The sequence below is a fragment of the Canis aureus genome, chromosome 2, assembly GCF_053574225.1.
Source record: "Canis aureus isolate CA01 chromosome 2, VMU_Caureus_v.1.0, whole genome shotgun sequence".
In the NCBI taxonomy this organism is placed as follows: Eukaryota; Metazoa; Chordata; class Mammalia; order Carnivora; family Canidae; genus Canis; species Canis aureus.
Genome location: NC_135612.1, coordinates 61,893,167 through 61,906,068, shown reverse-complemented (window position 1 = coordinate 61,906,068; position 12,902 = coordinate 61,893,167). Strand labels below are relative to the sequence as shown.

Genomic DNA, 12,902 nt, shown 5'->3' with positions numbered 1-12,902 from the left:
TCCCATTCGGCCCTCTTCCCCGGGCAGCCCCGAGCCTCGGCCTTGGAGGCCCCGCCCCCGGCGGCTCGGCCCCGCCCCGAGGCCCCGCCCACAGGCCGAGAACTTGGGCGGGATCCCGAGCCCCGCCCCCCGAGGCCCCGCCCCCAGGCCGAGAACTTCGGCGGGATCCCGAGCCCCGCCCACGCCCGAGGCCCCGCCCCCGAGGCCCCGCCCCCTCCCGGGCGGCGGCGGCGGCGGCGGCGGCGGCTGAGCGAGCGTTGCGCGCGCGGGCTGAGGCGAGCGAGGCCGGCGGAGCGAGCGGCCGGTAGGTTGCGGGCCTGGCGCAGGGCCGCCCCGCCTCCGTTTCTTTCTTCTGCGGGCGCGCGCTCGCCCTCCGCGGCCCAGCCGCCGGCCCCGCCCAGCGCGGGAGGGCCTGGGGGCGTCCTGCCGGCGTGGGGCTGGCCTGGGCCCCCGCGCCCCCGGGCCGCCCGCCCTGCCGCCGGCCGCTCTCCTTTTGTTCCCGGGCCCTCGGCGGGGACGCGGCGGGGGAGCCTGGGCCGTGGGGTCGCCGCGGGGCCGGCCGCTCCTCGGCGGGACCCGAGGGCCCGGGTCGGGGTGGGGGGCGCAGGGGCCGGGAGCCGGGGCCTACGGTGCCCGCCGCGCCCCCGGGGCCCGGGTTGGAGCCGGGGCGCCCGGGCCCGAGTCGGCTCGGGGTCTCGGGTTTCCTGGCGGCCCCCGGCCGGCGGCGCATTGTTTGCGCGGAGCTGTCTCCGGAGACCCCAACTCCCGCGATTAACTGCGGCAACGTCAGCGCCGCGCGGTGCGGCTTCCCGGCCCAGCCTGTGCTGCCACTCGGGGGTCCTGGGCTGTGGGGTGCGGGCCGGGCGGCCCAGAGTTGTGCGGTCGAGACGGAGTCCAGAGTTGGGAGGTGCAGACAGGGCGGCCCAGCCTTGTGTAAACAGAGTGGCCCAGAGTTGTGGGGTGTAGACAGGGCGGCCTAGAGTTGTGGGGTGTAGACAGCAGCCCAGAGTTAGGTGCAGACAGAGCCCCAGAGTCATGGGGTACAGACAGGGCAGCCCAGACTTGTGGGGTGTAGACAGGGCGGCCTAGAGTTGTGGGGTGCAGACAGAGTGGCCCAGAGTCATCTTGTGTAGACAGTGGCTCAGAGTTGTGGGGTATAGACAGAGCAGCCCAGAGTTGTGGGGGGTAGACAGGGCGGCCCAGAGTTGTGGGGTGTAGACAGGGCGGCCCAGAGTTGTGGGGTGCAGACAGCAGCCCAGAGTTGGGAGGTGCAGATAGAGCCCCAGAGTCATGGGGTATAGACAGGGCAGCCCAGAGTTGTGAGGTATAAACAGAGTGGCCCAGAGTTGTGGAGTGTAGACAGGGCGGCCCAGAATTGTGGGGTATAGACTGAGTCTCAGAGCTGTGGGGTGTAGACAGAGTGGCCCAGAGTCATCTTGTGTAGACAGTGGCTCAGAGTTGTGGGGTATAGACAGGGTGGCCCAGAGTTGTGAGGTGCAGATGGGGTCCCAGAGTTGTGGGGTGTAGATGAGCCCCAGAATTGTGGGGTGTGGGTGTAGCCAAGCAGCAGCCCAGAGTTGTGGAGTGTGGACAGAGTGCTCCAGAATTGTGGGGTGTAGGTGGAGAGCAGCCCTGGAGTTATGCAGTATAGACAGAGGTCCCTTGTGTGCCTTGCCTGCCTGGCACCTGCCCGGCCGCTCACCTGGGATGTGCCCTACCTGCTCCGTGCCTTGGTGGCTCGTGGTGGAGTGGCTTGGGAATGGTGCCTGCCAGGGGGCCGCTGGGCGCTCCATGAGTCTGTGATTGAAGTGTGTGGTGGGAGGGGGTCCCCGCAGGAGGGCGTGGTGCGGAGAGGAGGGGTGCAGCCAGACGAGGCATGGTGGGGAGGGGTCCTGGAGTCTAGAACATGCAGCCGGGGACAGCGAGGAGTAGGAGAATGTGGCCACGGTATTACTTTAGAGACATAATTGTCATTGTGAGCAATTTCATAAAAATGCCACCTCACCCAGTAGGTTTGAGGACCAGAGACCATGGCTCGAGGGCCTGCACAGGCCCTGGGCTGGAGGGACGCTCCTCAGGCGGGTGGCCCACTGCTTGGCTGACTGGCGACAAGGGACACCCCCCCCCCCCCACCGACCGCTGGGACGGGTGGGGCAGGGGAGGCCACGGTGGCTGGAGGGAAGGCCATGGACTGGGGCTGGATATGTGGAGCGACTGCAGTGGCCCTGTCGTGGGGCGGGGTGGAGGCACTGACCAGGCCTGCGTGGCAGTGAGGAGGTGGCTGTGGGCTGGTGGCCCTGGGGTCAAGGACAGGCCTTGTCCCCTTTTTCCAGAATGGGGTCGGCTGAGGGGGATGTGGCCAGGCAGAGAGGGGCGGAGGGGGCACAGGGGGCTTGGGCTGGGCTCTGGGTTAGGGTGAGGCTGTGAGGGAGTGGGTTTCAAGGTTGGGGGGGGGTCAAGGCTGTGGGAGGTCGTGGGGGATGGAAGTGCCGGCTGGCTTCCATGGGAGATCCCTCCAGGTGGCCCAGAGTTGGCTCTGCTGCTACTGTCTTCTGTCGCCCTCTGTGCCTGTGCCTAAAGCCAAGCAAAACAGGGTGCAGGGCAGGCAGTGTGTCAGGGCTTCACAGGCTGTGGGCAGGTGGGCGCAGCAAGGGCCTGCCTCATACCTTTTACACCTTGCACCTTCCTGGACTTGGGTGGAATTCCTGGAAACATTAGACTTCCTAATTAGCGCTTGAAAGACTTTCTTGTGGCTGCTGCAACAAGTGACTGCAAACTTAGTGGCTGAAGCCATGGAAATGAATTCCCTTGCTGTTCTGGAGGCCAGAAGGCAGTGGGGGTGTCCCTGGGCTGACACCCAGGTGGTACCTCAGCAGGAGGGAGCCCACCCCCAGCCCTTCGAACTTCCCAGGGCTCCCACCCACCGTGGCCTGGCTCCCCTGCTCCCTCTGCCTCCTTCCTGCAAGGACACCTGGGATTGCACTCAGATGGGGAGGGAGGGGGCTTTCTCCCATCACGGGGTCCTGAACATAGTCACAACTCCCAAGTCCCTGTTACCTATCTCGAGTGACATCCATCCATGGTCCAGGGAACTAGGACCTGAGCCTTAGGAGCCCACTCTCTAGCCCTCCACCATGCTTCTGACTCCATTTTTGGGAGGCCTGCTTCTTCCCTCCCCATGTGGAGGAGCAGCCACATCCTTTCCCTTCCTCCTTGGCCCGAGAGAGAAGATAAGCCTTGCTTGGGGTCCGAGGCTGGTAAATGACTTGTTTTTACTTTTTGGGGGTTGGTGGTCCCCAGCTCCCTTGACCATCTGATAAAAATTGTAGTCTCTCTTTAGAAGCGTACTCTATACACATGCACACACAGTTTTACTGTAGACGAACTTTACCCATGATTGTTGGTCCCCCCTTTCTGAGGTTCACCCAGTTCATGGGTGCGTGTGCTCCAGGCAGACAGCTGTTGCATTAGAGCATTCCCAGTGCAGTTTGTCCTTTCTGGTTGTCTTCCCTCTTCCATTCAGGGGCTTTGCTGTCCCCAACCCTGCAGTCATGGTGATCCCTAATGTCTGTCCTTCCCCGTCTTTTTTCTTATTTGCACAGTCATTTATAGATGGACAAGCACACAGTCACCACCCCCCACAGACACACACACACTCACAGGCACAGACACACACACAGCCTCCCCCAGACAAACAGACACATAGACATGCCACCTACACACAGACACCCACAGACACAACCATCGACAGACATGGACATACACACACACACCATTGCTACTTATTTTCTCCTACATCTTGTTGTCCCTTAACTGTGGCCATGGTCTGCCTTCTAGAACCCTGGGTGGAGAGCCAAGCCCACTCATGAAAAAATCAAGCAGCAGATCTTGTCCTGCCTGCTTCTTGGCATCCCCCAGAGGCACTCGTCGTGAGCTTGCTGTGCTCCCTGGTGCTCACTGCTGCTCAGGCTGCTGTTCTCATGTATATGTTGTAGACATTCTCTTTTGGTTTCTGTCAGAGGTAAAGAAGCTTTGTCTCTCCCCACTGCCCTGCCCCTTTCCCCTCCATTTCCCACCGTTTTGGTGGCACCTGTGGTCACTGCTTACCATTCTGACTCCAGGTTTGGTCTCTTACTCAGGACACTCATGCATAGTGCTTTCCCTCTCAGCCCTGTCACCCACCTATGAAAGGGCTCTCTGCCTTACACTCAGCGTGCGTCCCACCGCGTCCCTGTTGTGGCGGTGCTTGTCGTTGGGGGACTTTTCTCCTGGAGTCCTCCATCCTGCCCCAGGCTCTGCTGGTCCAGGGGAGCCCCACACCCAGCTGCTGCACAGCTTCCCTCTGCTGCTCTCCCTCTGTATTGGTCGCTGCACTCTGGACCCCCTCTCTCTAACTGGGTTCGCTCCTTGTTTTGTTGAAGGACGTACTCTGGATGATTAAGAAGCAGTATGTAGATATTACTTATTTTTTTTAAAAGATTTTCTCAGAGAGAGAGAGGGGTAGAGACACAGGTAGAGGGAGAAACAGGCTCTATGCAGGGAGCCCGACGTGGGACTTGATCCTAGGGCTCCAGGATCAGGCCCTGGGCTGAAAACAGCACTAAACTGCTGAGCCACCCAGTGTGCCCTAGGTATTCTTTTCTAAAAAGATTTTATTGAGGTAGACCCCCCACTGAGCATGGAGCCTGACATGGGGCTTGAACCCTTGACCCCTAGACCACGACCTGAGCCGAAACCAAGGATTAGACGCTCAAGTCACAGCCTCCTGGACGTCCCAATGTAGATATTACTTCTGTCTTTGATTTTGAAGCTATCTTTACTCATTGGTAACTTTTAGTTTAGCTGGGTATAGAATACTGAAATGCTGAAAAGTATTATCTCAGAATTTTGAAGATGTTGCTTCACTGTTTTTGGTTTCCAGTATGGGTGCCATTGTGATTTCAGTTCTCTGTCAGTGATCTGGCCCCAGGAAGCTCACAGGAGCTTCCTTTGCTGCCCTATGCTCTCAAGTAGCCCGTGATGGTGCTTGCGTTCATCGTTGTGCTGGGCACATGCTGGGACCCTTCAGCCTGAGGACTGATGTTTTGTATTACTCCTGAGAGAATTTCTTGCCTTAAGTCTTGTAGTTTCTGGAACTCCTGTTATTTGGAGTTTGGGCCTCCTGGCTGACCTGCTAATCCCCTGATCTCTTGTTGATCTCAGAGATGTTTGCTCAGCTCTTGGGAGATTGCTTTGCATTGTCTTCCAGCTCTTCCTTTAATTGTTTCATTTCCGTTATCCTTTTCATTTCTCAAGAGTTCTTTTTTTATTTTCCTTTTTTTAAAAAAAGATTTATTTATTTGAGAGAGAGAAAGAGTGTGTGTGTGGGAAGGAGGGGCAGAGGGAGAGGGAGAGAGAGTCTTAAGCAGACTCTGTGCTGAGCAGGAAGCCCGACGTGGGGCTCAATCTCATGGCCCTGAGGTCTCAACCTGAGCTGGATGCTTAGCTGACTATACCACCTAGGTATCAATTTCCCTTTTCTTTTTATTTATTTATTTATTTATTTATTTTTATTTATTTATTTTAAGATTTTATTTATTTATTCATGGGAGTCACAGAGAGAGAGAGGCAGAGACACAGACAGAGGGAGAAGCAGGCTCCATGCAGGGAGCCCGACATGGGATTCGATCCTGGGTCTACCAGGATCAGGCCCTGGGCTGAAGGCGGCGCTAAACCGCTGAGCCACCTGGGCTGCCCTCCCTTTTCTTTTTTTTTTTTTTTTTTTTAATTTTTATTTATTTATGATAGTCACAGAGAGAGAGAGAGAGAGGCAGAGACACAGGCAGAGGGAGAAGCAGGCTCCATGCACCGGGAGCCTGACGTGGGATTCGATCCCGGGTCTCCAGAATCGCGCCCTGGGCCAAAGGCAGGCGCTAAACCACTGCGCCACCCAGGGATCCCTGCCCTCCCTTTTCTTTTTAAAAAATATCTCATTCTTCATTTAGAGATGCAAGATCTTATTTTTTTAGAAGGTAATAAACATACTTTGTGTTGTTATTCTGTTCCCTTATTTTCCACCCCCATGTATTTTTCATGAGACTATATCCTCCAGGAGACCAGGATTTTTTTTCCCTAGTATTATTCATGGCTGCTTTCAAACACCTAAAATTATGCCTGTCATGTAGAAGAAACACTTGGTAGTATTCATATCTCTTGTATTATTTCTTATGTTTGGGTGGTAGAGATTTGGGTTGTTCTAATAGTTGCTGAGAAGAGTTTTTAAAATCTCCAACAGTGACTGGATTTGTCGATCTCTACCTTTAGTTCTTTCAGGTTTGGTTCATGTGTTCGAATCTGTTATTAAGTTTGCACATATTTGTGATGGTGATTCTACTGATGAATGGGGCTTTGGTCTTGAAGTCTGATATATTTTTTTAGAGAAGGGGGAGGGGCAGAGGGAGAGAGAATCTCAAGCAGTTTCCAGGACCCTGAGATCATGACCTGAACTGAAATCAAGCCTGGGTGGCTTAACCGACTGAGCCACCCAGGTGCCTTTGAAGTCTGATATTCAGATAGCCCTTCCAGCTTTCTCACATTTATTGTTTCCATGGCATAGCTCTTCTGTTCTTTTATACTGAACCTGTTTGTGTTCTTATATTCAAAATCAGCTTCTTACAAAGCATATGGTTGGGTCCTGCTCATTTATCCAGTCTGATAGTTTCTGCTTGTGAATGTGAACATTTTGTCCATTTACATTTTTTATTTTTTTTAAAGGTTTTATTTTTTTATTTAGGAGAGACACAGAGAGAGACAGAGACATAGGCAGAGGGAGAAGCAGTCTCCCTGTGGGTAGCCTGATATGGGACTCAATCTCAGGACCCTGGGATCAGCCCTGAGCCAAAAGCAGATGCTCAACCACTGAGTCACCTAGGTGTCCCTACAGTTTTTAGTTTTTAAGTATCCCCCAAATTGAAGACTTTTTAAAATTAACTAATAAATAATAAACACAAATTTTTCCAAAGCAGCTTGGGGGGGCATAAATAATATTTGGAATACTGTTGTTCTTTAAGATTTTAAAATTTATTTTGAGAGAGAGAGAGAGAGAGGGAACATGAACAGGGTGTGGTGGGGGACAGAGGGGGAGGGAGACTCCTTCCCACTGAGTGAGGAGTCTGACGCAAGACTCGATCCCAAGACCTGGAGATCATGACCTGAGCCGAAGGCAGACACATCACCGACTGAGCCCCCCAAGTGCCTCTATTTGGAATACTCTAAAGTGGTGTTCCTTATGGAACAGACTTGAATAGACACAGAGCAAACAGGACACAGTGAGTCCCTAGTGCCTATGGTTGGGCTTAGCAGCTGTCCACAACCTGCTCCATCTCTGCCTCGGTCACACTCACTCCTGTTTCCTAGCTCTTCCTTTCTATTTTGCTGGAGTACCAACATAGCAGATTGATGTCTACCACTGGGTTTTCTCTTCTACCTTTTTTAAAAAAGATATTTATTTGAGAGAGAGTGTGTGCAGAGGGGGAGGGGCAGCGGGAAAGGAAGAGGGAGACTCTCAAACAGACTCTGTGCTGAGTGTGGAGCCCAGTGCAGGGCTCTATCCCACGACCTGAGGTCACGACCTGAACTGAAATTAAGAGTCGGACACTTAACTGACTGAGCCACCCAAGCACCCCTCTATTCTACTTTTGTTTTTTGCTGTTCTTGAGTTTTCCCTTTTCTGTCTTGTTTTGGATTAATTGAATATATGTATATGTGTACACACATACATGAATGTGTGTACAGTTATGTATGTGATATATACATGTATATGTACTATACATACACATGTAGTTTTTAGTTTCCCTTCTTAATTCCTCTATTGGTTTTTTTAGCTGTATCTCTTTGCCTTATCTTTAGTGGTCCAAAATATGTACAGTAGTCCCCCTTATCTGGAGAGGATATGGATATGTTCTAAGACTCCCAGTGGATGCCTTAAACCACAGATAGTACTGCATCCCATCTAGACTATGGCTTTTCATATATTTACATACCTGAGATAAAGTTTAATTTACAAATTAGAGATTAACAAGAATAACTAATAATAAGCTAGAATGAGTGTAAGGACGCAGTAATAAAAGTTGTGTGAATGTGGTCTCTCTCTCAAAATGTACTGCCCTCACCCTTTTGTGATGATGTGAGATGATAAAAGAGCCTTAAAGTAGTGTTAGGTGAAAGGGTGCTTCTAGAGCTGGGCTGGCTGTGAAGAGATGCAAGTGGGACCGCTGTATCTTAACCAACTGCATTCTGTTTAAGTTTGTTTGGTAACACTTGACATAAAATGTAATGATTTTGTAATAGTAAGTCCATTGACTCCCCCTTTGAGCTCTTGTTGTCATTGGCATTACAGTTATATATATTATAAACCACACAACCCAGGGTTATTTTTGTGTTTAAAAGTTATGTATTTTAAAGAAATTAAGAGTGAAAAACCAATATTTTAAAATATTTACCTATATACTCACCATATCTGATGTGCTTCATTCCTTCTTGCAGATTTGAGTTTCCATCTGGTATCATTCCTCTTCAGCCAGAAACACTTCCTTTAGCATTTCTTGCTAAATTCTCCCAGTTCTCATTGATCTGTAATGTCTTCATTTTACTTCAGTTTTAAAGGATCTTTTTGCTGATGTAGAATTCCAGGTTGCCAGTGTCTTTCCAGCACTCTGACTACGTTATCCCAGTGTCTTCTGGCTGCTGTTGTTTGTATGAGACTCTGTCCTAGCTGCGGTGTCCCTGTGTGTCAGGTGGTGATGCTGACACATCACCTTTACAGCTCTACAGCTCTTGTGTTTGTCTCTGAGCATTTCTGACTGTGATATGTGTAGGAGGGCTTTGTATGCACCCTGCCAGGCTTTGTTGAACTTCTTGGATTATATAAATTTGTAATTTTTCACCAGGTTTGGGGAAAATTTGCTATATCCTCAGATATTTTTCTCCTTTGTTTGTTCTCTCTTTCCGGTATTCCTATTACATTTATGGTTGACATTTGATACTGTCCCACAGGGCATTTAGGCTCTGTCCATTTTAAAAATCATTTTTGTCTATTTTCATATTGGATAATTTCTATTTGTCTGTCTTCAAGTTAGTACACCCTTTCTTCTTCCAGTTGTCTGGTGAGTTTTCAAATTTCAGTTACTGTAGTTTTTATTTCTAGAATTTCCTCTTGCTTCTTTAAAAAAAATTTTTTTTTTTTAATGTTTTCAAGTAAGCTTGACACCCAGTGTGGGGCCTGAACTCACAACCCTGAGATCAAGACATGTGCTGTACTGCCTGAGCCAGCCAGGGGCCTGCTTCTTTCTTATAGTTTCTGTTTCTTTCCTGAGATGTGCCATCTGTTTATTATGATCATATTTTCCATAAAATTCTGAATACATCATATTAGCTGCCTTAAGTTCTTATCTGCTAATTTCACGCCCTGGGCTATCTCAGGATCAATTTCTGTTGACCCCTTTTTGTCTTGACTGTGGGGCACATCTTCCTGTTTCTTTGAACATTTAGTGATAATCATGTGCTGGACATTGTGGATGGTCCACTGTGGTGATTCTCTTTTCTGGAGAATTATGATTTTTTTCTGGAAGTTCATTTGTCTGGACTTAAACTGAGATCTCTGCTGTAATCTCTGCTTGGAGCACCTGGGCTGCTCCTTCTGTTGCTTGGAGGCACTTAGGGGATGTCTAGCTCAGGGGCTGGCTGAGAGCCTGGGCAGTTTACAAACAAATCTCAGGGCTTTCTCTCTTCCAAGCTACCTCCTTTCTGAGATACTGAGATGTCTCCCTCACTTTCCAGCTGTACCCAACCTTCATTCTCTGACTCAAAGGTAGGAGGCTTGTGGCTTTCTGCCGGAGTTCCAAGCCATTTGTACGAACCCATGTCTTACCCAGGGCGACTGTTCTTCTAGGGGATATTCTCCTCTAGTTTCTGCCTGCTTTTTTTTTTTTTTTTTAAGATTTTATTTATTCATGGAGACACAGGGAGAGAGAGGCAGAGACATAGGCAGAGGGAGAAACAGGCTCCATACAGGGAGCCCAATGTGGGACTTGATCCTGGGACTCCAGGATCATGCCCTGGGCCGAAGGCAGGCACTAAACTGCTGAGCCACCCAGGCGTCCTTCTGCCTGCTTTTCATAGTTCTCCAAAACCTTCACATAGTTGGTTTTTGTGTCTTGTACCCAGTTGGAACTGGATTTAGCAGCATAGGAGAACACGTGAGTATTTTTACTTCACTGATAGACCTCTTCACACTTTGATTAATAGCCAGGCCTTGATCTTTGGGGCTTACTTGTTTCTCATCTGGAGAATCAAGGTAATCAGGAGGGAACCCCTCTAGTCTAAAAGAAAGTTTTCTTTAACATAAACACTGGATATTATAAAGCCCTTCTAGGTGTTTACCTGATACTTTTTTTAGATCAGTAAAGGAGTTTGATGAATACGGTGGCAGTAGAGCCTGTCCATTGTTCATTGTGTTCCTGTGATGTGAGCCACTTAGGGATAAGTATCAGGGGTGGTTCTTCTCTGACCTCTCAGAGGCTGACAACCCCTGAGCCTGGCATGAGTTTGCTAGGCCTGGGCTCCATCTGAGGGCCAGGAGGAGAGATACAGACCATGTTCTTCACTCCAGCCCCACTGTCTGGTTAGACTTTGGGCTTTTTTGAGTACAGTGTGTGTCAGGTAAGGTTAAGAATAAGGCTGCTGTGAGCATTAATTAGGATGGTGTGTGTGACATGGTGGAACTGTGTCTTACACATATGACTTTGTGACCACTAGCGATGGTGCTAGTGATGTCACATCTAGGTTTGTAGTGTCATTTATATGAGTATATGTGCCCTGGGAGGTATCCAGGTAGGTAGCTCAGACCTTTGCAGAGCACATCTTTTTTTTTTTTTTTTTTTTATTCATGAGAGACAGAGGGTGGGGGGCAGAGACATAGGCAGAGGGAGAGGCAGGCTCCCAGCAGGGAGCCCAATGTGGGACCCAATCCTGGGACTCCAGGATCACGCCCTGAGCCAAAGGCAGATGCTCAACCACTGAGCCACTCAGGTGTCCTTTTTTCTTTCTTTTTTTAAAAGACTTTATCTATTAGAGAGAGAGAGAAAGTACACAAGAGAGAAAGGGCAGAGGGAGAGGGAGAAGCTGCTTCTCCTTGCTCGTAGGGAGCCTGATGCGGGCCTGGACCCCAGGACCATGAGATCATAACCTGAGCCGAAGGCAGGCAGTTAACCTACTGAGCCCCCCAGGCTCCCCTGCAGAGCACATCTCTATCAAGCAGCTAGCTTGTGGCAGGCTGTGAGTTCTGTGGCTCCTCCTAAATGTAGTCCAGAGGAGCCAAGCCTAGGACACATTTTCCCCAGGTGGTACTTGGGCAGAGTAACATGCCCAGACCATCCCGCTCACCAGAGCCCTGTATCCCTAGTTGCCTGGAGTCCAGCCAGAAGGATGGTTCTGTGGAGAATTTAACGGCCAGTTGGCTTCCTCACTATGAAGTTGGGGTGGTTGGGCCCCAGGAAGAGGAGGGCCCTGGGCCCAGCCCTGTGTTCATTTCCTGTGGCCCTTGTCACAAAGCACCATAGATGGGGGGACTTAAAATAGCAGAAATTTATTCTCTTACAGTTCTGAAGGCCAGAAGTCCAAATTAAGTGTGGGCAGGGCTGCACTCCCTCCTAGGCTCTAGGGAAGGATCCTTCCTCCCTCTTCCAGCTGCTGGGACTACTGGCAGTTATGGGCCATGGCTGCACCGCCCTGTCTCTGCCTCCATCTTCACGTGACCTGTCCCCTGTCTCCATTGGATCTGCCCTCTACCTCCCTTTCATAAGGACACTTGGGATGGCATCTGGGGCCCATTCAGACCATCTAAGACCATCTAGGACCATCTTCTGTCCCAGAATCCTTCACTTAAGCCCATCTGCAAAGACCCTGTTTCCAAAGGAGGCCACATTTCCGGGGCCTGCAGATTAGGGTCTGATGTCTTTGGGGCCACCATTCAGCTCATGACAGCCTGCCTGGACCCGGGAGGTGAGGAGCCATGTGGGGCCACCAGGGGTTGGGGCCTCTTGCTCATATGACCTCTGGCCACCCCTCCTCTATTGCTTCCAAATGGTGTCTGCCCTCAGTTTCCCCGTGGGCAGGGTTGAGGCTTGTAGCTTCTCCTTCATACTGTCTGCACTGAAGTGGGCACAGGGACTTGGTGTGTTTGCACACTCTCTTATCTTCCTGGGAGTAACTGAGAAAGGCATGCAGAGCAGAAAGATTTCTTTCAGCCTTAATGAGAGAGCCAGACAAAGGGCAGTGTAAGACTCCTCTGCCTGTCCCTCTTGAATCCTGTAGGCAATGACCAAATTTGTACGTGGGTAGGAGAATGTCGCGTGGGAGGCCTGACATAAGGCCATTTGTTGCCAAGGAAAATTGTTCTGTCTTTCTAGGCATTTGGGGGTGAGGCAGGAGGCAGGCTGGGGCCGGGGATTGAGTGAGGTGTGGGGGTCAGGCAGGGGGATAGACACAGGGCTCAGCCTGTCCCCTGTCTGTGGGCGGCCACTGCCCACTTGGCCTAGGGGAGCTGCTGTGTGGGGCTGGGGGAGCTGCGAGGGAGGTAGAGGTGACATTCCGGGGGCGGGGGGCGGTAATGGTTGCCAGCGAGGATCCAGCAAGGAGAGCTGAGGGATACTGAGTCAGGGACTGTGAGGGCCACGGCCTCCTCTGTCCCTTCTGTTAGACTTATCAGACAACACAGGCTGCTCAGTATTTGGGACACACTTAGACTAAAAGTCAGCCATCTATTATCTGAAATTCAAATACATTTATTTATTTATTTATTTATTTATGATTTTATTTATTTATTCATGAGAGACACAGAGAGGCAGAGACACAGGCAGAGGGAG

At 51.0% G+C, this 12,902-nt stretch overlaps 1 protein-coding gene across 7 annotated transcripts in view; it reads left to right on the top strand.

The window, feature by feature from the left end:
* Positions 1 to 219: 219 nt before the first annotated feature.
* RGS12 (regulator of G protein signaling 12) overlaps positions 220 to 12,902 on the top strand; it is a 119,991-nt gene continuing 107,308 nt past the window's right edge. For all 7 annotated transcript variants that reach the window (XM_077875669.1, XM_077875660.1, XM_077875642.1 and 4 more), the window contains exon 1: positions 220 to 304. The gene's annotated coding sequence lies outside the window, so the exon portion shown is untranslated. The remainder of the gene's footprint in view (positions 305 to 12,902) is intronic.